The 24966-nt window shown below is 33.3% G+C and overlaps 2 long non-coding RNA genes across 5 annotated transcripts in view; both read right to left on the bottom strand.

Moving 5' to 3' along the window:
• LOC147810060 (uncharacterized) overlaps positions 1–24966 on the bottom strand; it is a 553747-nt gene that overhangs the window by 203039 nt on the left and 325742 nt on the right. The window lies entirely within an intron of this gene.
• On the bottom strand, positions 13068–23797 carry LOC147810067 (uncharacterized). The gene is made up of 3 exons (XR_015434094.1): positions 23659–23797; positions 19362–19498; positions 13068–13336 (listed from the first exon to the last, which is right to left on the bottom strand). It is a non-coding gene; the product is annotated as an uncharacterized LOC147810067 (long non-coding RNA).

Below are 24966 nucleotides of genomic sequence, written 5' to 3'. Positions count from 1 at the left end.
GAGATTGCTGGCTCTGACACAGGAGATGAAATACCTGCTAAGGCTCGAATTAAAAAAAAGACATTAAGGAGATTGCTGGCTCTGACACAGGAGATTGCTGGCTCTGACACAGGAGATTGCTGGCTCTGACACAGGAGATTGCTGGCTCTGACACAGGAGATGAAATACCTGCTAAGGCTCGAATTAAAAAAAAGACAGTAAGGAGATTGCTGGCTCTGACACAGGAGATTGCTGGCTCTGACACAGGAGATGAAATACCTGCTAAGGCTCGAATTAAAAAAAAGACATTAAGGAGATTGCTGGCTCTGACACAGGAGATTGCTGGCTCTGACACAGGAGATTGCTGGCTCTGACACAGGAGATTGCTGGCTCTGACACAGGAGATTGCTGGCTCTGACACAGGAGATTGCTGGCTCTGACACAGGAGATTGCTGGCTCTGACACAGGAGATTGCTAGCTCTGACACAGGAGATGAAATACCTGCTAAGGCTCGAATTAAAAAAAAGACATTAAGGAGATTGCTGGCTCTGACACAGGAGATTGCTGGCTCTGACACAGGAGATTGCTGGCTCTGACACAGGAGATTGCTGGCTCTGACACAGGAGATTGCTGGCTCTGACACAGGAGATTGCTGGCTCTGACACAGGAGATTGCTGGCTCTGACACAGGAGATTGCTGGCTCTGACACAGGAGATTGCTGGCTCTGACACAGGAGATTGCTGGCTCTGACACAGGAGATTGCTGGCTCTGACACAGGAGATTGCTGGCTCTGACACAGGAGATTGCTGGCTCTGACACAGGAGATTGCTGGCTCTGACACAGTAGATTGCTGGCTCTGACACAGGAGATTGCTGGCTCTGACACAGGAGATTGCTGGCTCTGACACAGGAGATTGCTGGCTCTGACACAGGAGATTGCTGGCTCTGACACAGGAGATTGCTGGCTCTGACACAGGAGATTGCTGGCTCTGACACAGGAGATTGCTGGCTCTGACACAGGAGATTGCTGGCTCTGACACAGGAGATTGCTGGCTCTGACACAGGAGATTGCTGGCTCTGACACAGGAGATTGCTGGCTCTGACACAGGAGATTGCTGGCTCTGACACAGGAGATTGCTGGCTCTGACACAGGAGATTGCTGGCTCTGACACAGGAGATTGCTGGCTCTGACACAGGAGATTGCTGGCTCTGACACAGGAGATTGCTGGCTCTGACACAGGAGATGAAATACTTGCTAAGGCTCGAAATAAAAAAAGACATTAAAAAGAAATAGTCAATGTTAAATGCAATACATTATTTCAGTTAATTGAATAAAATTATCACGCGCACCTTTTTGAAACAACCTTCTTCATGTCGATCACTTTTCGATAGCCTCACGACCATGCCTTTTAATAATCATCATCATCAGGGGACGACACAGGAGACTGCTGGCTCTGACACAGGAGACTGCTGGCTCTGACACAGGAGACTGCTGGCTCTGACACAGGAGACTGCTGGCTCTGACACAGGAGACTGCTGGCTCTGACACAGGAGACTGCTGGCTCTGACACAGGAGACTGCTGGCTCTGACACAGGAGACTGCTGGCTCTGACACAGGAGACTGCTGGCTCTGACACAGGAGACTGCTGGCTCTGACACAGGAGACTGCTGGCTCTGACACAGGAGACTGCTGGCTCTGACACAGGAGACTGCTGGCTCTGACACAGGAGACTGCTGGCTCTGACACAGGAGACTGCTGGCTCTGACACAGGAGACTGCTGGCTCTGACACAGGAGACTGCTGGCTTATTAAATTTGTTAAAACACCAAAATTTCTGAAATTTTGAGGGCACCAAAAATTTCTGAAATTTTTTGTACCCTCAATTTTTGGAATTCGGCTAGAAGTATTACTGATGTAATTTTTCAGGTGATGTTTTATTCTTTAAAAATCTGAGTACTAGTTTTGAAACTAAATTCCCACAACGTAAATTTACATAAACTATTATAAATTCATAACAACTGTGGTAACCTAAAAGCAATTGTTTATATTCTATCTTAATAAAATGCCTACTTTCAAAACAATGACTTCTTCAAATTGGTGCAGCATAATACGTATTTGGATTTATTAGTTTAAAAAAGATTTTTTTTTATAAACGAAGTTTGGAAAACTAAATTAATCCCTTTTACTATTTTCACGATTAACTCTTGTTGAAAATTTTAGGTCAGACTTCAATATCACGAGTCAAGCTCTTTATTTTATTTCATATGAGACATAAATATCACGAGTCTGACTAGCAATAGACATTTCGAGTCAAACATGAATAACGCGTGTCGCACTCTTTGTCATAATCTCTGGTTAAACAAGAACGTCTAAATGGGCTCTTATTGTTTATATATATATATATATTTAAAATTTTTAGATCTGGTAAAGATGACAAAATCTGAAAAACTGATTTAAACTCGAGTATTACTGCCGTAGATTAGCATAAAATTATTTGTGTTTTGCTATTAATTAAATCATATTAGACGGAATTTGTTGTAATAACAAGTAATTAAAATTTTTATAACGTTTGATTCAAAGTCATTTGAAATTCACAAGAACACCATCGCTTGAAGTAAACATCGTATTTAAAGTTCAGACGCTCCGCTGTTTGGGCTCTTTGCGCGAACATTCGAGTGCCTAAGTTAAGCACGGCTTGTTTCGAATTTCAGCGTAATGCAAGGGGTCAAATACTAAGTCCCTTTCTAAGATAGCTATACCCATTTTCTAAATTACACAATTCGGTCTTTGTCATGAATTAGAAGCTAGACTACGTTTTTCACTGTAGAATATTTTTGTAGAAACATTTTAGTAAACCCCATAAACATTCACTAAATATTTAGGAAAAGTTTTATAAACGTTCCAATGTAAAATTATATTTTAGGAATAGAAAACAGTTTACTGAATTCTTCCCTATAAAAATCACTGAATATTAATTTCTTAGCGAATGAAAGAACTTGGAATTTACTTTATTATAAATCTGGATTCTTACGCATAAGTTTTCAGTCTTTTAATTTGAGCGGAAAGCTGCTGCTATTTGGCAAACATCGCCTCAAAATTTTAGACAGAAGAGTTATCAAAAGTTTGAATATATGCTAGACAGTATCAAACAGTTTAATTCTCAAAAGCTATTTGAACGATTCCAATGAAGCCTTGATTTTGTCATACCCAATTAAAATGTCAAAATGGACATTTATCAATTCAGAATTAAAATACCAGTACTGGACGACTAGTAATAAATTATGAAATTTATGAAACATTTTAGAGCTTACTGCGGCTACACGATCAAGTCTAAAAATACATAAAAAAATAAAGTATGAAGTATATGTGTCAAATTTAAAAACTGAAACCCCCTAAACTAAAACTATTCGTAAAAATCCACAAGTCAAATTAATTTAAAACTTTTATTTACCATTTTTAAGTTGCTACACTCTATAAGGCAAATTTTATTATTCTTTCTTATTTGTAAAAATTATGCAGTTTAATAATCACTATATAATCTTAAGAGCTTTTTTAAAACTTCTTACTACCTGCTTACTATGTTATGCAATTGAAATCTTACAACTCCTGAGTCAATAAGAGAAAGTTTTGTTAAAATGTTATTATAGATTAGAAATTAGTAAGAAACTGTTCAAGTAGCGAAATTCCTTAATGAAACATCAACTTATTAAAACTTTCCCCCCGATATTTAAACAATTATGAAGCTCCGTATGTAACTATCAAGTCTACTAAGTCATATTTCTAACATATAATCATATATAAATCTAAATAAAATATATTTAATTACAACTATATCTAATTAATAATATCTAATAATTGTATATCATAAATCTAGAGATATCTAAAATTTTATTTTGCATATTACACTAACTTCCTCTATTTTCAAAAATCCGTAATTGCAATGGCGGTTTTTGTTCACAGGAATTTCGCTACAAAAAGATATTATTGAGCTCAGAGTATAACTATTTATTTTCTAGCAAGTCAAAACACAAATTTAGAATGTGTTACAAATTTTACCTAACTTGATCCGTAAGATTATATCTGTGATTATTGTAAAACCACTCAATTTAAATGTTCCCTTTTGATCTTCTCATATTCCAAATTTTTAATTTATATATTTCATTTGAACCGTTTACAAGGCATAATCAATTGATGTTAAGAAGCTGCTTTTGGGATCAAGATTAAATTCTTATTAAATTCTAAAATAAACAACTCCAAAGCTTACTATGCCCGAGTTTATAAATTATGTGTTTATAACTACAAACAAACGAAATTAGAAATGAAAGAACTCATATCGTACAAAAGAACTCTAGTGTTAACTTCTTTTATGACCCCCCCCAAAACCTTTACGGTTACTTAATTGCTATAGTTTACTATTACGTTGCACTATAGAGCTGCACAATGGGCTATTGGCGACGGTCTGGGAAACATTCCTGAGGATGATTCGAAGAAATCACAATTTTGATACCCCGATTCGGTAGCATAGCGACCAACAAGCGAAGTCTGGCACTTTACGGTAGAACAGTTTCAGGAGGACCTATATCGCGCACCCTCGATCCCTACGAAGATTAATTCAAGTGGTCACCTGACCGTAGCCAGTGATGCTTCATTTCGGTGAACTGATGGGAACCGTGTCTTAACGATCAGTTCACTGCAGGAAACCTTTACGGGTACAAAAAATTTTAAAACAGAATTTTTGGTTTTCGTAGTCCGAACATTTCTAAACTTTAAATGACCGAATAACGCATAAGCCGGTAAAGAGTATTAAAAATTAATAGCTTTAGTAGGCAGTACTTCACTAGGCCTGACTGTGTGCAATACATTTAGGCTTTTTACTAAACTAAAACCAATGCTATATTTAATACAATATTTTATTACTTATTATGACAAAAATATACACAATAGCTATAGCTCTATTGAATGTAGAGAAAACTGACGCTGATGAATCATAATTGTTCCATCGAAACGAAAATTAACTAATGTTTCTGTTACGTTTACTTATTAAATTTAAACTGAAAGTTGTTGCTAACTGCAAGATCTGGTTTGAAATGGTGTATAAAATAGTTAATTTCAAATTTAAAAATAGTTAAACATGATTAAAAACCTAGTTCAGTTTTGCAATTTTAGGGTAATACATTTAAAAGAACATTGCAAGAAAATTAATACTTGTATTGACTGCCAAAATTTACATGAATTGCAGAATTAATGAAAGATAAAGCTATTAAAATTTAAACAATGAGAGAGTTGAAACGAGGCCAATATTTTAAATTAAGTTTTAAAGTAAACAGCATTAAAAGAAACAAAGCGTTTAGAAGAGCTTTAAATTTAGAAAAATTTAGTTCATAGAAATTAAGTTCATAGTATTATAGACGCATACGTTCTTTGTGAGTTTACAATTTAGAGCAACTTTGCTCTTTTAGGAAAAAATTAATATACTAAGTTATTAAATTAAGTTGAGCGCAGTTGAAAATTAAGTAATATAGAAAATATTCCGATAAGTTTGAATAACATGTTCACATATATGTTTCTAATTTTTATTGATAACATACTGACTAGTTCTAAATTGACAATATTTCTGAAACAAGGAAGTCTTTATGTAAGGGTAGAATTACTGGAAAACAAAAATCTCAAGAACGTAACCTTTTTTGAATGAAAGGATGATGAAGTCACAATGGTCATCTTCTGGAGGTGTTTGGCTCTGACTGGAGATTATTGAAACACCTGCTGATACTTGAAATAAAAAAGAAATAGTCTATGTTAAATGCAATACATTATATCAGTTTATTGAATAGAATTATCACGCGCACCTTTTTGAAACATCCCTCGTAATGTTGATCACTCTTTGATAACCTCATGATCATGCTTTTTAATAAGAGCAGGGTAAGTTTCATAACTTCTTTGTGTTGGAACTGAACAATATTTGCGAAACATTCAGAGACTAAGCATTGCGCAAATCAGACACACGCGAGAGTAAAACTTTTTTCACTTTTACTGTAATGAATTTCATTTTTAGGTCACTTTGCTCTAAGGTAGAGGTTCTCAAACTTTTTTTTCCTTGTGTACCGCTTTCAAAGTCTTACTATTTTCGGTAGACCCCCGTTGCTACATTTCTACTGTGTTCCCAAAACTCCTAAAAAATATCACCCTAAATTGAGGGTGTTAAGAAAAAAAAAAGTAGCAAATTTTCTTGGCTGTTATTAAAATACTTGTGGTTATACAAAATTATAAAAATTTATTACAAACAATCAACAATTGACAAAAAACAATGAACTCTGAAATGTAAATCAACAATTAAAAATAGTCATACCTTTAATGAGACTATGTACTTGATGAATTGACAGCAAATAATCAATATTTGACTTCAGTTTTGTAAGAAGTAATCTCAAAAGTCTTTTTTTGTTAACAAGTTTTTTAACGGCACTAAAACTTCTTTCGACAAGATATGACGAGGGAAACGCTATCAAAAATTTTCTCGCAATTTCCCACAGCCCAGGATATTTTTCGGGGACTTCTGCCTGCAGCCAAAATGTTTGATAGCCGTTTTTAAATTTCACCTTCAGTTCTTCGTTGGTGCTGAGCTCAAGTAGCTCCTCTTGTAATACCACATTCGCCTCTTCCGTTTCATCAAATGGGGTTATGATCCAGGGTGGTATTTCCTTCGTCAGAATATCTTCAAATCTATTTTTGAAGTCCTCATGCAGAGTATTTAAATGTCTCTGTACATCCTCATCAAGACATTCTGTGACGGAAACTGAGAGAATTCGCGCTGACTAATATTTTGCTTCATTAATTTCAATTTACCAAGAAAAGCCGAAATTACACCCTTTGTTATTAAATTATGGCTGTCCCCTTGTAACTGCAAGTTAACGTCATCGAATTTTATGAAGAAATCTGTTAAGTACGCAATGTCCGTTTTATATTTGATCAGATTTTCTATTAAATCAGGTGCTTTAGTTTCCAGACACTATCACTGATTCGAAAAGTGAGTAAAATCTCGATAAGCATGCACCTTTTAACAAGTAGCATACTTCAGCATGTAAGAGCTGTCGTTGGAAATCATCATTTTTATCGCCCAATAGTGCAAAAAAAGGGTATTTAAAGCATTGCTTCTTATTTTATTAACCACGTTAATCACATATTGAAGTGATTGGTGCAATCTATCACTCAAATTTTTCGCTACAGTTTACTACCTGCCTACGTTGATAGGTAAATCCAAGCCAAAATTTTTGCTCTTTATTATGAAAACCAGAAAATGTTTCGTGGACCCCCACTTAAACCTTGTGAACCCCTGTTTTCTTTTCCCGTCTACGTGAACCCCCATGTGGTCTCCTATGTGCGGGGCCTGATTATCGCCTAGGCCCAATAGGCCTAGGGCCCACACTTTCTGGGGGCCTCAGAAAAATCAGTAAAAAGTCACATTACTTTTAAAAAATTTTTCAAATTTTCTTTATATTGTGATAAACTAAACTCGTGTAAGCATTGCACTAATCAAATTCGAAAGTACAGCTGAATTTTAATTGGTGTAATTCTTACTCCAACAGCTTTCAACGCAAATGCAACGAGAATGCATATTCGCAAAATCTCTCATAGTGTCAACAAGAACTAAAAGTTTATTCTTTAAAATAATTAATCTGTACAATCTTTAAAATAATTCAGCTAATCAGTGACTTTTATCAAAAATCACTGATTTCAATTGTTTGTGTTTACAAAACTAATTTTATTTTCATACAACATAGTTTTGTTGTGTTATATTTTGCTTTAATATTTAGATGCGTAAACTTTATCTTAGAAAAATAATCTTTAATTGTCTGCTTTTAAAATTTTTTTACAACGTTTCTCTTGAATCATGCAGTTTAATAGATTCTTTTTATTGTTAGGCCTATGGAAAGAATTTAGAATAGAGGAAATATAAAAGAAATTGTTAGGACTATGTCCTTCGGAAATTTAATTTCAAAATGTTTTGTTAGGAGCCCGGAAAACTTTGTGGGCCTTTGGTCTGAATTTGTCTTGATCGGTCCCTGCCTATGTGGTCTCCTATGGACTCCTGGGGGTCCACCTTGACCACTTTGGGAACCTATGCTCTAAAGTGTCAGACTAATTGTGAAAATTAAAATATTAATACAAAATTTCAACAAGTTATATTACGTGTAAAAACCGTTACAACTACCAAAAATTTTTAGACTGCTATTTTTAGGTAAAAATGACATTTCTTATATTCGCTAAACACTAAACAATTCCATTACCGAAATAAAAAACTGAGTATTTTTTAGCAGGCTATCAACTATGTTAACCTATTATCTTACAAGAAAGTGCATGTAGTAATTAGTTAGGGATTAAAGTAGTAAAAACAGCTAATTTTAAAAATTTACGCGCATGTGTTTGATGAAAAACGTGCATAAGAAATGAAATTTTATTTTCTCTTAATCTTTAGCTCAAAAAATGTGTCATAACCATAGACACTCGTGAAATATTGCTGATAATTAGTTTAAAATAATGAGATATCATGCTTTAAGTGGTGAAAAATTTGAATTATCTGGATTAAGATAAACGAAACTCTTAAAATCATTAGTCTATCCACTATTATCACATTGCATAAAAACTGCTATAACTTTTTAAATTGGAATACTAACTAATATAGTATTTAGAAAACTAGGAGCACAGAGATTCTAAATTTATAAATAACGCAATTTCGAAAATTTTGTCCAATATTACGTTTTTGCACTAGTCACTGAGACAAAAGTAGAAAAAATTTAAATTAAAGTAAAACTGAAACATAATTCAATAAAAATAACATTTCGGTATATTGAAATACATTGCGTAAAAATTTATGAAATTCGTTAAAACACCAAAATTTCTGAAATTTTTGGTTCCCTCAATTTGGGTCGCGATTCAGTTTAATAAACTGATTTGCAGGAAAGAAATTTCCCATTAAAATCTTGGAGGGACAGGAGTGGTATAATGTTTTCAAATAAGGACGCTTCTAATTAGGAAGATTGTGTAGGACTGTTCAGGTCTCTTCTCGTTACAACTCCTCAAGTTTTAGTAATTTTTAAGTCTGAAAATAATAATTCCTTTTACTTTTGAAACGAATGCGTGGTCATTAAACTAACTAAAGAATGTTTCGGGGTTAACAAGGTTTTTTCCCCATTCAAGGTATTTTCCATAAATATCAGTAGAAATGGTGCGCTTTTTCGTGAACAAAATTTAAATTCAGATCTTCTATTCCGGGGAGCTTAAATGTAAGAAAAAAGGACAGCTCAAAAAGTTTTTCAGTGTTCAACAAATTTAAAAAATAAGAGGAATACATATTCACTTTTTCAAACACTGAGCATAATCATTACCGGATAAAGTTTTGGACTTTGGCTAGAAGTATTACTGATGTAATTTTTCATGTGATGTTTTATCCTTTAAAGAATCCGAGTACTAGTTTTGAAACTAAATTCCCCCAACGTAAATTTACAAAAACTATTATAAATTCATAACAACTGTGGTAACCTAAAAACAATTGTTTATATTCAATCTTAATAAAATGTCTACTTTCAACACAATGATTTCGGCAAATTGGTGCAACATAATACGTATTTGGATTTATTAGTTCATAAAAGAATAATTTTTTATCACTGAAGTTTGGAAAATTAAATTAACCCCTTTTACTAGTTTCACGAGTGACTCTTGAGGAAAAAATTTTAGACCAAACTTCAATATCACGAGAGAAGCTCTTTATTTTATTTCATATGAAACATAAATATAACAAGTCTGACTAGTAATAGACATTTCGAGTCAAACATGAATAACGCGTGTCGCACTCTTTGCCAATCTCTGGTTAAACAAGAACGTCTGAATGGGCTCTTATTGTTTATATATATATATATATATATTTAAAATTTTTAGATCTGGTAAAGATGACAAAATCTGAAAAACTGATTTAAACTCGAGTATTACTGCCGTAGATTAGCATAATATTATTTATGTTTTGCTATTAATTAAATCATTAGACGGAATTTGTTGTAATAACAAGTAGTTAAAATTTTTAAAAAGTTTGATTCAAATTCATTTGAAATTAAGAACACCATCGCTTGAAGTAAACATCGTATTTAAAGTTCAGACACTCCGCTGTTTGGGCTCTTTGCGCGAACATTCGAGTGCCTAAGTTCAGCACGGCTTGTTTCGTATTTCAGCGTAGTGCAAGGGGTCAAATCAGTTAATAGTCCCTTTCTAAGATAGCTATACCCATTTTCTTAATTACACATTTCGGTCTTTGTCCTGAATTGGAAGCTAAACTAAGTTTTTCATTGTAGAATATTTTCATAGAAACATTTTAGTAAACCCCATTAACATTAACTAAATATTTAGCCAGAGTTTAATAAACGTTCCAATATAAAATTTTACTTTAGAAATTGAACAGTTTACAGAATTCTTCCCAATAAAAATCACTGAATATTAATTTCTTAGCGAATGAAAGAACTTGGAATTTACTTTATTATAAATCTGGATTCTTACGCATAAGTTTTCAATCTTTTAATTTGAGCGGAAAGCTGCTGCTATTTGTCAAACATCGCCTCAAAATTTTAGACAGAAGAATTATCAAAAGTTTGAATATATGCTAGACAGTATCAAACAGTTTATTTCTCAAAAGCTATTTGAACGATTCCAATGAAGCCTTGATTTTGTCATACCCAATTAAAATGTCAAAATGGACATTTATCAATTCAGAATTAAAATACCAGTACTGGACGACTAGTAATAAATTATGAAATTTATGAAACATTTTAGAACTTACTGCGGCTACACGATCAAGTCTAAAAATACATAAAAAAAATAAAGTATGAAGTATATGTGTCAAATTTAAAAACTGAAACCCCCTAAACTAAAACTATTCGTAAAAATCCACAAGTCAAATTAATTTAAAACTTTTATTTACCATTTTTAAGTTGTTGTTACACTCTATAAGGCAAATTTTATTATTCTTTCTTATTTGTAAAAATTATGCAGTTTAATAATCACTATATAATCTTAAGAGCTTTTTTAAAACTTCTTACTACCTGCCTACTATGTTATGCAATTGAAATCTTACAACTCCTGAGTCAATAAGAGAAAGTTTTGTTAAAATGTTATTATAGGTTAGAAATTAGTAAGAAACTGTTCAAGTAGCGAAATTCCTTAATGAAACATCAACTTCTTAAAACTTGCCCCCCGATATTTAAACAATTATGAAGTTCCATATGTAACTATTGATTAAGTCTACTAAGTCATACTTCTAACATAGGTTATGATTATAACTAAAATATATCTAATTATAACTATCTATATCTAATAAAATTATACATAATAGTTTTATATCATAAATCTAGATATATCTAAAACTTTATTTTGCAAAATACATTAATTCCCTATTTTAGCCATGGCTTTTCAGAAATCCGCGTACGGAATGGCGGTTTTTGTTCACAGGAATTTCGCTACAAAAAGAAATTATTGAGCTCAGAGTATAAGATTAAACTATTTATTCTCTAGCAAGTCAAAACACAAATTTAGAATGTGTTACAAGTTTCACCAAACTTGATCACTAAGATTATATCCGTGATTATTGTAAAACCACTTAATTTAAATGTTCCCTTTTGATCTTTTTATATTCCAAATTTTTAATTTATATATTTTATTTGAACCATTTACTAGCCATAATCAATTGATGTTACGAAGCTGTTCTTGGGATCAAGATTAAATTTTCTTATTAAATTCTAAAACTTCGCCAAAAATAAAGAACTCCAAAGCTTAAATACCCGAGTTTATAAATTATTATAACTACAAAACAAAACTAGAAATGAAAGAACTCATAACGTATAAAGAACTCTAGTGTAAGCTTCTTTTCTGACCCCCGCAAAAACTTTTACGGTTACTTAATTGCTTCAGTTCATTTACGTCGCACTAGAGCTGCACAATGGGCTATTGGTGACGGTCTGGGAAACATCCCCGAGGATGATTGGAAGAAATCACAATTTTGATCCTCCGCTTCGGTAACAACGAATTGCAAGCGAAATCGTGCACTTTACGGTAGAACAGTTTAAGGAGGACCTATATCGCGCACTCTCGGCCCCTACGCAGACTGATTTAAGTGGTCACCTGACCGCAGCCAATGATGCTTGATTTCGGTAATCTGCTAGGAACCGTGTCTTAACGATCAGTTCTCTGCGGGACACCTCTTCAGTTACAATAACTTGAAATCCTGAATTTTTCGTTTTTGTAGTTCGAACAATTCTGAACTATAAATGACCGAACAATGCCTAATCCGGTAAATAGTATTAAAAGTAACTAAATTTAGTAGGCAGTTTACTTCTCTAGGCCTGACTGTGTGCAATACATTTAAGCTTTTTAATAAACTAAAACCAATACTATATTTAATACAATATTTAATTACTTATTATGACAAAAATATACACAATAGTTATAGCTCTGTTGAATGTAGAGAAAACTGACGCCGATGAATCTAAATTGTTCCATCGAAACGAAAATTAGCTCACGTTTCTGTTAAGTTTACTTATTAAATTTAAACTGAAAGTTGTTGCTAACTACAAGATCTGGTTTGAAATGGTGTATAAAATAGTTAATTTCAAATTTAAAAATAGTTAAACACGATTAAAAACCTAGTTTAGTTTTGCAATTTTAGGGTAATACATTTAAAAGAACTTTGCAAGAAACTTAATTGAATTGACTGCCAAAATTTACACGAATAATTTCAGGATTAATGAAAGATAAAGATATTATAATTTAAATAATGAGAAAGAATTGAAACCAGGTCTTTATTTTAAATTAAGTTTTAAAATAAAGAGTATTAAAAAAAAATCAGCGTTTAGAGGAGCTTTAAATGCAGAAAAATTTAGAAAATTCATAGAATTATAGACGCATAGGTTCATTGTTCTTCATGAGTTTACATTTTGCAGCAACTTTGTTCTTTTAGGAAAAAGTTACTATACTCAGTTATTAAATTAAGTTGAGAGCAGTTAAAAATGAAGTGATATGAAATATTCCGATAAGTTTGAATAACATGTTCACATATATGTTTCTAATTTTTATTGATAACATACTGACTAGTTCTAAATTGACAATATTTCTGAAACAAGGAAGTCTTTATGTAAGGGTAAAATTACTGGAAAACAAAAATCTCAAAAACATAACCTTTTTTGAATGAAAGGATAATGAAGTTGCAATGGTCATCATCAGGGGACGACACAGGAGACTGCTGGCTCTGACACAGGAGACTGCTGGCTCTGACACAGGAGACTGCTGGCTCTGACACAGGAGACTGCTGGCTCTGACACAGGAGACTGCTGGCTCTGACACAGGAGACTGCTGGCTCTGACACAGGAGACTGCTGGCTCTGACACAGGAGACTGCTGGCTCTGACACAGGAGACTGCTGGCTCTGACACAGGAGACTGCTGGCTCTGACACAGGAGACTGCTGGCTCTGACACAGGAGACTTGCCGATACGTGAAATAAAAAAAAGACATTGAAAGCAAATAAACTGTTAAACGCTATACATTTTTTCCCAGTTTATTGAATAGAAATAGCACATGCACTTCTTTGGGACATCCCCCTTATTGTTTATCTCATTTCGATAATTTTCATGTCAATGAGTTTTCATAAGAGCCCGGTTAGTTTCAACTTTTTAGTGTGGGAACCCAATAATATTTTCGAAACAGTTAAGAGACTAAGCATTGCGTAAACCCTACACACGGCAGAGTAAAACTGTTTCTTCACTTTTGCTGTAAAGTATTACAATTTTAGAACACGTTGACTTTGTTTTAAGGTGACAAACTAATTGTGAAAATTAAATACTAATATAAAATTTAAACAAGTTATATGACGTGTAAAAACTTATACAAGTACTAAAAATTTTTAAATTGCCATTTTTAGGTAAGAACTGCTTTCACATATCTGCTAAACATTAAATATATATATACTTTGAAGATAAAGTAGTAAAACAGTAAATTGTAAAAACAGCTAATTTTAGAACTTTACACCCATGTCTTTGTGGAAAAACGCGCAAAAGAAATGAAATTTTATTTTTCTCTTAATCTTTGGTGGAAAACATAAGTGTCAAAATCATAGACGCTCATGAAAAATTGTAGATAATCATTTTAGAAGAGATATCATGTTTAAGGTTGTGAAAAATTTGAAAAAATGTGAAACGAAATAAAACTCTTAAAATCATTAGTCAATCCACTGTTATCACGTCGTTGCATGAAAACTGATATAGCTTTGTAAATTGGAGTATCAACGAAAGTTTAGTATTTAGAAAGCACTGGAGTACAGGGATTCTAAACTTACTCATTTCGAAAATTTTGCCCAAAATCATGTTTTCTGTAGTAGTCAGACACTAAGACCTAACAATCGGAAAACATAATACAATAAAAATATAATACTTCGGTAAATTCAGATACGTTGTGCAAAAATATTTTATAAATTTGCTAAACACCAAAATTTCTAAAATTTTTTGTATCCTCAATTTGGGTTGCGATCTACAGTTTAATATACTGATTTGGAGAAAGAAAATTTCGCGTTAAAAAATCTTGCAAGGACAGGTAGAATATTTTCGAACGCTTGTTAGGATCTCTAATCGCTACAACTGCTATTTTAGAATTTTCAAGTCTGAAAATAATTTTTCCATTTTTAAAACGAATGCGTGGACATTAAAGAAATTAAAACATAAGTAATATTTGGTGGGGGGGGGGGGGCGTAACTGTGGTTTTATTCCAATTCAGGGTATTTTGCATAAATATCAGTAAGAATGGTGTGTTTTTTCGTCAACAAATATAAATTCAGAACTTTTATTCAGGGGAGCTTAAATGTAAGAAAAATGGACAGTTCAAAAAGTTTATTTTCTATGCTTAACAAATAAGAGGAATACATATTCACTTTTTTAAACATTAAGCATATTCATTACCGGGAAAATTTCGGACTTTGGGGTGGCTAGGTGTATTACAGACCTAATTTTTCAGCTGATATTTCATCATTTAAAATTCCGATTACGAAGACGAGTTTTAAAACTAAAATTCCTACAACGCAAATTTACAACCACTATTATAAATTCATAGCACCCATAGCAACCTTCTAAAAACAATTGTTTACTTTCAATCTTAAGAAAAGGCCCACTTTAAAAACAATGATTTCGGTAAATTGGGGTAACGTAATACGAATTTAGATCTATTAGTTTATAAAAGAATAATTTTCATAATTGAAGTTCGGAAAACTAAATTAACCCCTTTTACTATTTTCACGAGTGACTAAGAAAATTTTAGGTCAAATTTCAATACCACTAGTCAGGTTCTTTAATTTCATATCTAACGTGAATATCACGAGCCGTTCTCTTCGTCTTAATTTCGGGCTAAACAAGAAAGTCTGAATGGGCTCTTATTTCTTTTGTAATGGACTCTCATCTTATTGTTTATCTATACTTTATATTTCAGATACGTTGATTATGACAAAAATCTGAAAACTTAGTTAAACTCTGATATTACCACCGTACATTCCCTTCAAATTATTTGTATTTTGCTATTAATCATATTACACAGAACTTGTTGTAATAAATAATAATTAAAACTTTTAATTTTTTTCTTAAAATTCAGTTGAAGTTTACAAACGCACCATACTTTGAACTCAACACCAGTGCGGCTATCTTTCATTTAGACGCAAGATATCGTATTTTAAACGTTGAATGCCACTCTAATTTTACATGGCTTGACCGTCTGGCCAAACGGTAAATAACTACTAACTAAATTTGCAAATATTACAGATTTTGCTAGTTTTTTTTTTAAAGGTTTAGCATGACATATCTGAAAAAAGTGGTGAATTATATAAGCCTACGAATTGTTTAGAAATAGTGGTGGATTAAAATCTATATTGAATTTATTAAACCAAAAATCACAAATAATAAGCTACCACTTGAAAGCCTTTATTCTCTGTCCGAAGCAAGTTTGCATCTGTTGTACATAAAACTATTCTTGTATGTTCTATATTGTATTAATTTCTTCTAACCATTTTAGTAACGATAGTTTAAAAATTAAAAGCATTAAAAAATTTACTTGAATTATGTGTTTCTAATAATCTTGTCTTCGCCGGTCACCGGTGACCCCCTCGGCGCTACGTACAAACTCAGTGCCGGTCACCGGTGGCTCATCCATGGCATTCAACGTGTTAAAGTTACACAAACATTCGGGTGCCTAAGTTAAGCACGACTTGTTCCGAATTTCAGCGCAGTGCAAGGGATCAAATACACTTTCTTAGATAGCTTTACCCATTTTCTTTACACACTTCGATCTTTGTAACGAATTAGAAGCTAAACTACTTTTTTCATTGTAGAATATTTTCATAGAAACATTTTAGTAAGCCCCATAAACATTTACTAAATATTTAGTAAGCGTTTAATAAACGTTCCAAAGTAAAATTATATTTTAGGAATAGAAAACAGTATACAGAATTCTGACTACTATTAATAAAATCATTGAATATTTAATTTCTTAGAGAAATGAAATAGGTTGGAATTCACTTTATTTTGAAACTGGATTTTTATGTATCAAGTTTCCCCCCTTATGGTTTGAGCGGAAAGCTGCTGCTTTATGTGGCAAACATCACCTCAAAAATTTTAGACAGAAGAGTTATCAAAAGTTTGAAACCCATAAAGTAAACTGAATTTATTTATTTGCTAGACAGTATCAAACAGTTTAGTTCTCAAAAGCCATTTCCACGATTCCACTAAAGCTTTGATTTTTATTAACACAATTAAAATGTCAAAATATACATATATCAATTCAGAATTAAAATACCAGTATTGAGTGATTATTAATAAATCATGAAATTTATAAAACATTTTAGCAGAATTTACTGCGGCTACACGATCTAGTCTCCAAATACATAAAAAAACACAGTATAAAGTACATGTGTCAGATTTGAAAACTAAAATCTGAAAAGAGCCCTATTTGGTTTCAGGCTCCTCGAACCACTAAAATAACGTTTAAATCCGTGATAATTTACTCAATAGATAAAACAATCTTAAGTTTGGATTATTATTTTGCGCACCCTATTAAACGAGTTTCGAAACCCACAAAATTTGATACCTTGCACTTAATTTAAAATCATGACTTTGAACTTAAAATTGACGCCAACAAAGAAATTCTCTACCACATCACTATACTTAAATTATATATCTCATCACGAATTTCAAAATTGTTTCTTAATCTAAGAAATTTGATTTTAATATATAAAAACGGCACACACGGAATTTCTAATAAATCCTATTCACTACAGCTCATTAACCCTGATGATTAACTTCGTCTTTAATTCAGGATAAAATTACTATTCCGGCAATCTGAGTGCACGATAAATAGAGTAAAATTTTATACCGTAGTTTACAGTTCTATTTATTTATTTTACAGTCCCAGAAAAGCATGTTAATCTTACGGCAACCTTGTTTCGGAATTTTCTGTTTAGTGTCGCGAAAATGTTTGCACTAAAAATCTTTAATAAAGCAAAAACATTGCAGTTTGAAAGCTTTCATTCCAAAAAACATTAAAAATGCTTTAAAATCTTTTTTTTTTAAAAAAAGTATTGTCTCTTAGAATAAAATAGTCCATAACGAAGTTTTAGCTGACGTCACACTATCGATAGGATGTCCATTAAAATTTCATGACAAGGTAGATTTTAAGCTGAGCATAACAAGACTTTGTGACCTTATAATGAGGTCATTATAAGGTTTCGTAAAATCTTAAATCTATAGATTTGAGATTATTTTCACCCTGCGTAGAATAGAGCAGATTGTCATAAATTTCGTTTTAAGGTTAGAAAGCTTACACGTAAACCGCATAAACCTTTTTAGGTTTACATTAAAAGGTTTTTGCTGAGTGAAAAAAAACACCTTATTTTGCTATATTGGAGTCAATTTTCCGTAAAAATTAAGTTAATTTCGTTAAATTTTACATTAAAAGCGCAGCTATATGCTGCCGAAAGATTTTACTATAGTTTGTATACCTAGAATAATTTAATCATGTTGGTATTAGTTTTTCTGCATAAGTTTAAATTATTCACTTATTTCACTTATAAGCATTAAAAATTTAATTTTTGTTTGTTACACACGCCCAAAGGTTTACTTTAGGTTTCCTTTTAGTTTTAGTTAAAGGTTTACATTAAGATCTATAAATCAACAGTCAGATGTATTATATATAATGTGTATGTACCAATTTGTGCATAAAACTGATTGTTAAGTACATAACCATTTAACGAATAGTTTGCCTGATTGCTAGTACTACAGTGATTTGAAAAGTGTTTTAGAAAGAATTAAGCCTAGTTTTAATCCCTTAATTTAGAAGAGAATTAAAACTCGATTGCCAAGTAGAATAAGAGGAAAATTCTTTTAAATACGGGATACAAAATATTTTTCAGTAGGGTAATACCTAAATTTTATGCTGGTGACGACCAAAAACTATCTAGATCCTCGGGAGAATATTGGATCCTACAAAATTATTTTCCAGTCAATGAAAAATATACCGACAACGGAAATCGGACTACACTTTTCTCTTTGACGTTGAACAGCCAACCGAATTCCAAGCTTTACGACTATCGATATTAAATTCCGAAGCCTTATAATTGTGAACCGAATTCAGAAGAAAACGAAAATCCCAGATCAAGTATTGGGACAAACTAGCGGTGGAGAACTAACGGAACTAACTCGCACTTGTGTTACATATTGTGGTAGTTCATTTACGTCGAAATTAGAGCTGCACAATGGGCTATTGGCGACTGTCTGGGAAAAATCCCTGAGGATGATCCGAAGCCATGCCATCACAATTTTGATCCTATGCAGAGGGGATGGCACCCCCGCTTCGGTAGTCCGACGACCTGCGCGAAGTCTAGCACTTTATGGTAGAACAGTTTAACGAGGACCAATACCGCACACCCTCGTTCCCTAAGCAGCACTTTTGCTACATGGAGAATAATACCAGGAAAACCTGCCTCGGTAATTCGAACAGCAAGAGGATTCTAACCCTTGATTACCATTGAGAATATTTTACTTCAGCAAGTGCGAGATGAAAACAGAATTCGTATCATCCATCCACCGCTGGAATTCGAACTAGTCTGAAGCAAATGTTTCCACTGAAGCAAATGAATCCTCTGAGCCACCACGACTCAAATTATTTAAATGCATTGATCACGTGATAAAATGAGCCGACTATTAAAAACTGTATTTTCATTATGAAGAAAGAAACAATTATCCAAACAAACTTTCAGTAACATTTGTAAATATCTTTAGATTCACAGTTTGGATGATTAATAAAGAGTTACATTTAGTACTTACAGACTGTAAGAGATTTTTTATTCCTCTGTTCTAAACGTTCATAGAATCTTCTCTTCATCTACAGTTGTCTTCATTAATCAAAAGCCAGGATATACGTGTGGAGAATCTGCATCATTTCTTGAAATTTCTGCAGCTAGCTGAAAGTACACATTTTATTAAATTCCACCTCAGAGTATTATTTATCGAAGTAACGAAGCAATTTATGGCTTAAAGTTAAAAGTATTAAATTAAGAATTACGTAACTATTTAGGGTATTTATTGGTTTTTGGACCAATATGTTGGCGACTGATTCTTCAGAGTAGTCGCCAGTAAGAACACAGTTCCCTATAACCTAGGTTTATGAATTTTTTTTTTGGATCGCTATGTACTCTTAAAAATACCTTTTCAACATTTAACATAATATTCTCCAATTTAAATTTTTGCATTGGACATTCCCAAAATTAAGTTTAACACTCACAATATTTTATTCAATAATTATCGTTTTGCTCACAATTCGTGATGTTCTTTAGATGTTATCGATAATGGTCACGATATTATCGTATTTGTTACCGTGAATCAGCACAATATTGCGTTTGATAGATATACTCTCTGAAGCCTGTGACCTGTGCATACCATAAACTGGCGTTTTTTCGTGTTGACGATCAACTTCATGGTATCTAAGTACCATATTTAGTCTATTTCTCTAATTTTTTCTTGTTTTATACACGCTCTTTTGTTTTACTTGTGCTTGGCACAATGAACCCACTCCTCAGACAAAACCGATGTAAAGTTGCCAACGCATGCGATTGTTTGGCAAGATTTTGCTAAGTGATGAGAATTTTGTAATTTGATAGACAGGCTAGACAAGAGATTGAATTTTGTATTAATTGGATATAGAATTTTGTAATTATCAAATGCCATTTTCCCGTGTCTATTAAAGCTAAGCATTTCTTTCCCACTCTTTTTCATAGAGTTCTAACGCGTGTGCTGAACATCCGTCATCGAAAACATCCAAAATCCACGATGGTGAGAAAAGAGGTCTCATAAGATAATGTGGTGCGTCTACCACTACAGAAATACAATTTCAATTCCCTAGAATATAAGATATGCTAACTCGATTCCATTTTGGGGTACCTTTCCATAGATGAAGGTTGACATTGTCGATAACAACTCATCCTACATTGGTGACCCGGACGTGAAGTGAACATTCGTACCTTGACAGAAACTCCCACTTCGATCTGAACACGCCTACTTCGATGGAAGACACATATTGAACAGTTTATTTACTACTTGTGATTGAGTCATTATTTATCTCCTAACACCGTTGCTACTCAGACTCGATCACACACAATGAATAACTTACACACTTGACTGCTAAAGGCAATACAGGAGCGACCACGACCGTGAACTTAATTCAGCTCTTCCGGCTTCTCGTAAAACAAATGAATTCACTAGTGGTGTCCGTTTATCGAATTTCATCACAGATATAATTCTGATGGGGGGAGTACTGTAGTGTGTTTACCACCTGAAAAATACAATTCCAATTCCCTAGTATATAAGACATGCTAACTCTATTCTATTTTGGTTTACTTTTCCATAGATGAAGGTTGACATTGTCGATAACTACTATCCCCACAATACCACTATATCGTGGTCGAAGCTTCATGGCAAATGCTGACTCAAAATTTAAAGTTTAGAACAAAGTAACCGGATCGCTAAACGATGATTTGAAAACAAATTAGCGAAGCATATTAAGGATCGAAGACACGCATATATTTTTAAAAATATCAGATTAAGAAACTAGCTTCATATCATTACTAAGCAGTTCTGATGAATAAGTTATTCCTTATTTTCTACGACTTTAAAAATATTATGATTATTAGTTTCTTTTTCCGCTGAAATTTTCGTACGATTATGAAGTTAGAGTCGATTAATTTTAGCATGCTTCTCTTAGTATTCACCGAAAGGCAAAATTATCTTGTTCAGTAAATCATGGTAATTTGATTCTTGATATTATAAGAAAAACAACGAGATGTTTTTATACAATTTGAAAGCATTAAGATTCTAGGACCTTCTGTTCTTAAATAGCTGAAAATTTTTGAGCACAACTACTAAAATTAGACACTTTTTCTCAAAACTGCAAAGACACCTGGTCACCTAACTAAGAAAAAAGAGAATTCAGGTAGACCCAGAATAAACCATTAAGTTTCAAATAATGAAAATATTCTTCAAAACTAAAAGTACAAACAAAATACGGTAAGTTAACTTTCTGAATCTTAGGTTATCTATTACAGAATCTTTAGTATTCCTACCATAATTTAAGTTCATATATTTTTTAATTTTATTTTATAACCGTCGTTGAACAGCCGACCCAATTTGATGGGCTTACGACTACTAATGTTAGACTCCATTGTTTTGAACCCAATCAAGACGACAAGGGATAGAGTATTGGAAGAAATTTGCCTTCGTGGAGGACTTTTTGATAGAGCTAACCCGCATCTGCGTTACACGGAGAAGATCACGAGAACCTTCCATGATTAGCCTGACGGCAAGGGGGCTAACCCATGAGCCGTCAACCACAGAAGATGCTTCACGTCAGCACTGTGGTCGGTGCAAGCCGGATGCGGAATTCGTATAAACTAGGATTCGATCCCGGTTCGCCTGATTGGATGGCGAGCCCTCTATCCCCTGAGCCATCGCGGCTCGTTTTCATATACTGAAGTTCACCTAGATTTACTTTCTATTTTTTTAAAATATTTTACTAGTTAAGGAGGTAAAGATAATCCGTGGTATAGCTTTTTTTCAAAAGGAAACTTTCTTTCAAAAATTCATTAAAATAAGAATTACAAATAAAATGCAACGTTCGCCATGCTTTGAAAATTGCAAGGTAGCATTTCGAATTCAAAATTTGCAAAACCTAGCAATCTAGCAGGCTGATGCTAACGAATTTAACTATAGCTTAAGCATTTTTGGATAAAATTTGATTCATTTTTATCTTAAAGTAAGTTTTAAGAACTGCACATTACTTTGATTGCAGAAAATGCTATAAACCAAGCTTATAATTTAAAAGGAAAATAACTTGAGCAACGAAAATATTTTGTACAAACTACAACAAGGAATGATTATTTAATTTCTGAGAAATATTAATATCAAAATTTATATTTTCGGAAAATAAAACTGAAATTTTACAATTTTTGATCTTTGATACGGATAGCATTTACAGATAGCAATAACAGATAGAGATTCTCGCATATCGTGAATAATTTTCACGTTCTACAAAGATTTTAAAGTTTGTATGGCAAAGGCTTTATTTTTACATAAGGGGTTCGAGTTGATTTGGCTCTAGTATAAAACTAAAAAATCTCTCAATCATAATTTAATTAATAGTTTATAACAGTATCTTAAAAATAAGGCTTGCAGTATTCAAGTTTCAAACATGAGAAAATACTCTAAGTAGTTTTTAGCAATACATTTTGCCACAATTTAAAAATTAGCGAAGTTTCTGTTATGTTAAAAAATAAATAATTCAATAATTTTTTAAAGTGACAGCAGAATTTTATTCCCTTAACATCTTAACTTTGAAATTTTTATATAATTATGCAGCTGTCAATAAAAAAAAAATATCAACTACATGGTTTTGTATGAATTAGATTTACACAAAGATTTCCAAATGCTACAAAGTACAAAATAATTACTTGCACGATACGAACAGTTTTTGCAACTTAGATTATAAAATCTAAATTATAATACACTCAAGTTTTCAAATACAATTTTCAAAATTAAAAATCTTCAAAGCTTAAATCAAAAGCGCGTGCTTTTAAAGCTGTAATAAATACAGTTGTTATAAATACAGCTGTACAATAAAGCTAAAAAATCAGCGTCTGAACTAATAAAATTTTAACATTTTTATATTTATCTTTAATACTTAAAAAAAATTGTTCATGAAAGCATTTATCCAAGAAAAGTTTCAGATTTTAATAAAATTATATTCCCAAGTAATAAATATAAAATAAAGCATATGATGACACTAGCCAACAGTAATCAACACTAGACAAAAATAATAATCAAACTACGATTTTAACACCCATAGTTGGAAGACTAGTATATTTTTAGTTACAAAAGAAAATGAAATATATGAAATGAATCATACTTCTACAGGATTGAATTAATTAGTAGAGTATTGAACATCACATATCGAGCAAACTAAATTAAAATTCCCTGTTTTTCAGAATTTTAAAGAACAATATTTAAATTTTCTTATTAAAAAAAGAAGACATCACATTCGAAGTTAAATTGTAAAATTTGAAGTTTTACTTACCTTTCGTCAACATCGAGAAAAGAAATAAAAATTGAAGAAAATGGTAACTTTGAATCCAAGAGTGTTGAAATAAAAAAGTCAGCTTTGAAGCAAAGATGCTACAAAACACTAGCCGCCTTTACAGGTGGAGCAAACTCGTTATCCATGTCAACTTCGGTATTTATATACTTTTAAAAGATACCGATAACTATTATTTTAAGGAACGATTCTATATTTTATGTGTAAAAGGGGTCCCGCAGTGGACTGATCGTTAAGACACGGTTCCCAGCAGATCACCGAAGTCAAGCATCACTGGCTACGGTCAGTGTGCGGGTGGGTGACCACTTGGATCAGCCTACGTAGGGACCGAGGGTGTGCGGTATGGGTCCTCGTTAAACAGTGCTACCGTAAAGTGCTCGACTTCGCGCGCAGGTCGTCGGGCTACCGAAGCGGGGGTGCCATCCCTTCCGCAGAGGATCAAAATTGTGATGGCATGTCTTCGGATCATCCTCCGGAATGTTTCCCAGACCGTCGTCAATAGCCCATTGTGCAGCTCTAGTGCGACGTAAAGTAACAACAACAACAACAAATGTGTAAAAGGGGCCTCCCTGGCCGAGTCGAATCGTCCACCAAACGCTGTGCAAAGCTTGGAGGTAGTGGGTTCGAACTCAGCTGTTACCCTGGATGTATCTTCGTGCTGTCTTCTTTGTATTGCGCAATCTGTTCCTCTATTTGACAAAGGTTTAAAAGCCTAAAAAGCACATAAGCCTGCAAAATGCATGTAATGCCCATAAGCAATATTTTATGAATAGAAAATTTGGTCCTCAGTGGCCGAGAGGTATTCTGCCTTGCTCTCAAAAATGTGAAAGCTTAGGGAGGTAACAGTTTCGAATCTCGGTGCTTGCAACTTTCATTCTATAATATCTGTTAAATAGATTTACAAATTATTCTTTGTATTGAGCACATAACAGTAACCAAACATGCATAGCCGTTCATCTTCTAAATATTCCAAAGTACGGAGGTCGAAACACCCTAAAATAGAGGAATTCTGTATCTATGATCGAAAAGACACGTTTTTCCAGTACACATCACTGGTTGCGGTCAGTGGGCTGGTGGGTGACCACTTTGATCAGCCTGCGTAGGGACCGATGGTGCGCTGTCCTCCTTGAATTTCTTTTACCGTAAAGAGCTTGAGTTCACGCTCAGGTTGACGGGCTACCAAAGCTGGGGAGCCATCCCCTTCTGCAGAGGATCAAAGTTGCGATGGCATGTCTTCGGATCATCCTCAGGTATGTTACCCACACCGTCGCCAACAGCCCATTCTGCAGC

This window comes from Parasteatoda tepidariorum, chromosome 5 (genome assembly GCF_982258835.1).
Source record: "Parasteatoda tepidariorum strain Cologne lab strain chromosome 5, Ptep-v5.0, whole genome shotgun sequence".
NCBI classification, from domain to species: Eukaryota; Metazoa; Arthropoda; class Arachnida; order Araneae; family Theridiidae; genus Parasteatoda; species Parasteatoda tepidariorum.
The sequence above is the reverse complement of the archived record's forward strand: the minus strand, read 5'-3'. Positions and strand labels throughout refer to the sequence as shown.